This window comes from Physeter macrocephalus, chromosome 15 (genome assembly GCF_002837175.3).
Source record: "Physeter macrocephalus isolate SW-GA chromosome 15, ASM283717v5, whole genome shotgun sequence".
Classification (NCBI taxonomy): Eukaryota; Metazoa; Chordata; class Mammalia; order Artiodactyla; family Physeteridae; genus Physeter; species Physeter macrocephalus.
In genome coordinates, this window is record NC_041228.1 from 17,045,858 (window position 1) to 17,049,334 (window position 3,477).

Genomic DNA, 3,477 nt, shown 5'->3' on the forward strand with positions numbered 1-3,477 from the left:
TTAAAATTGAATAGTTTATTTCTGTGAAAAAGTATTTAAACTCTCAATATTTTAACTTTTTTTCATTTCTTTTAGAAAAGGCCAATATACCTGTCACTCTTCGGGAGTAGAAATTCATATTTGTGTGTACAAAAAAGAAGTCATTGAAAATCAAGGCCAAAGGGGTAGAAAAGTGCAATTTTTTCATAAGATTGAAAAAAAGGGAATGCCAGTTCTCAAAAGAAAACACTAGGCATCCAGCAGTGGACAAAATCTGGGTATCAAAGATTGTTTTTGGAGATTCTCACAGTGTTTTCCCAGGCTAAGTAAAAAGGAAAGTGGGAAAAATTGTCTGTATAATTTGGACAAATACACTGCAGTCCATCATTTTGTTCTGTGACCTGTATTCACTGGATCCTGTCTATATGTTGAACATACTTTACCTACCTTTTTTTTCCCAGCTTGTCAGTTCACTTTACATTGTTAGTATGAGGTTTATACGGGTGAGTGGGATAAATTATAATAAGGATAAAGCATATAGATTCAAAATTGGCCAAATCAAGCTCCATGTGTACTCTTTAACTTTCTAGGGAAGATTTTTTCTGAATTATACAGATAATTGCTTCATCTCTTCTGTTCTTGACCTAAATAAATGTGTTTACATAGTAGACATAATATCAAGGTCTAATAGTTGTATCAAGAATTGGCACATAAAAAAATTTGATGGACCCTCGGCCTGGTTAATTTAGCTACTCCGGGGCCTCAGTTATCCAGTTTGACTTTTGACATGACCCATCTTGCCTTGTAGCCGGTGCTGTGTTGACCTGTGTTAAAAACAGTTGAACACATGAAGAGTTGCAGAAAAAAAGTGTTGTGATGAAGCAGAAATGTGAAGTGTTCAACCATGTGCTTCCTGCCTTTCTGCTTCCTTTTTTATGTAGACTTCTATATTTCATCCATCCTGTCTAAGAAAAAACCTGCACATTCTACCTTCAGAGCACAAAAAAGTATATAACGTTCTACAACTTAGACTCTCACTGATTCGAGAGCTTGTGGAAAACAAATAGACCATGCCATTAAATGAAACTAAAACTTGAGTTTGCCTTTTTAACTATTTATGTTCTAAGTTAAGCTTTGATAACATTCAAATGTCAAATTCTCTCATTCTTATAAAAGATTGAATTAATTGCCTGTATTTATTTTAGCAATTATTCAATGTATTTCCAGTATAGGATGTATAGTATAATTGAATTTTTTTGTAAATAAAATATTTTTGATAAGATTATTGCCTTTTTTTCTAAGGGAAGGGGGAATTCAAACAAAATGAAACAAATGTTTTATTTGATTGTAAGGGTATGGATTTAAGAATGGGGTATATAGAAAAATAAACGTTGTTGGTCAAAGATAATGGAAGTCGTTTAATGTTACTAATCAGAAAGTAGAAATCTCCAAAGTTGGTATAGTTGGAAATCTGGAAAAATGAGAGAGAGAGAGAGAGAGAGAGAGAGTCCCAAATAACACAACCCTTGTCTTTCTTTAATCTTCTCTTTCTTCTCCTTCCCTGAAAACAGCCCAAATTTAGGCAAAAAGTTGCTTTACTATAGTAATCTGTCATAGTGGGAAAAAAATCACCAATTTTTCAGAGACGTCGTAGGCAAGTTTGTTATAGCATTATTTACAAATAATAACAAAAACTTAAAATAAGATTTAATGATGAGGGAAATAAATAAATGAATTATGGCATTTCCAAACAATGGAATATTATTACCCATTAAGCATAATGTTCTCAGAATATGAAGTTGTTGGAGAAATGTTACATTAAAAATATATAACCATTTTGTACAGTTAACATCCCAATTTTGTAAAAACAAAAATGTTTAAACGTGGTTATCTCTACTCTTGGGAATATGACCGATTTATATTCTGTATACATTTTTGTATTTTCCAAGTACCGTAATCATGTATTGCTTTTATAATCAGAAAAGGACAATAAATATTGCTTTCTTTAAAAAGTGGGTTGGGGCATCTAATAGCATTTCCTGGTTTGAGGAGCTTTAGTGATAATTGATTCATTTTACTACTCATCCCTCAAATTCATCTTATTTCCCAATCCTTTTTATTGTTCGGTTCCTAAGAATCCTTTATTACCTCGGTACAGTTACATTAAGAATAGAACACTATAGCCATTGACCATTATTGCCTCTCTAGACACCAAAATAGTGATGGTTCTAGTCTCAGTAATTTACTGATAAAAGTCACTTGGTGCTATATTAGAGGCTGTCAACCTTTTAAGGTAAAGAGCCAGATAGTATACAATGCAGGCTTTCCCGGCCGTATGGTCTGTCATGTGACTACTTAACTCTGCATCCATAGGCAATATGTATACAAATTTGTGTGGCTGTATTCCAATAACATTATTTAATGGACACTAAAATTGAATCTTGTATAATTTCCACGTGTTAGAAAATATCTTTCTTTTGGTACTTTTCAATCATTTAAAAATTTTAAAACTATTTTTAGTTCACTAGCATTACCAAAATAGGTGGTGAGCCAGATCTGGACTGCAGGCCATAGTTTAACCACTCTGGTCTTTAGGAATCTATTGACTTCATTGTACCATTGAATTCTCACACCGACACCTAATTTTTGAGCACATGCCATGTGTCAGGTACTGCCAGAAACACATTTTATGGGTCAACTATTTTATCAATAGTTCTCACTGATAAAATTAAATGAGAGATGTAAAATCATAAAGCTAGTGAATTGTGGTGGTGGAATTTAAGTCCAGGCATTCTGATGTCAGACTGACCCTTTAAACTAGCGCTATTCAAAACGTCTTCCTCTTTCGAAATCATCAGCATAACCTGGGAATTTGTTAGAAATGTAAATTCGTGACCCCACCCCGGACCCATTGAATCAAAATTTCAAGCTAGGCCCTGGAATCTGTCTTTAAGAAGATCCCCAAAACTTACTCATATTCAAGTTTGAGAAGTGCTGCTTTAATCTAGTATTTTATATTGTTTCCCTTAGACTAAGTATAATTTCTATGATAACTCAATTCAAAAATTTGTATTTTCCTATTGAACTTTTCCACTTTTATTATCATATATGTATGTTGGTAGATATCTGGTTTTAATTAAGTTTACTGAACACCTGTCATAATCAAGAAATCAAGAGGTGTACATTTTCTCTATACCCCAAAAGCTTATAATTGTGCAAGAGTGATATAATTATATGAGCTTTTGACACAAAACGAAATAATAGGAGAGTAAATAGTGGGTATAGGGGCTTCCCTGGTGGCGCAGTGGTTGCGCGTCCGCCCGCCGATGCAGGGGAACCGGGTTCGCGCCCCGGTCCGGGAGGATCCCACATGCCGCGGAGCGGCTGGGCCCGTGAGCCATGGCCGCTGGGCCTGCGCGTCCGGAGCCTGTGCTCCGCAACGGGAGAGGCCACAACAGAGGGAGGCCCGCATACCACAAAAAAAAAAAAAAAAAAAAA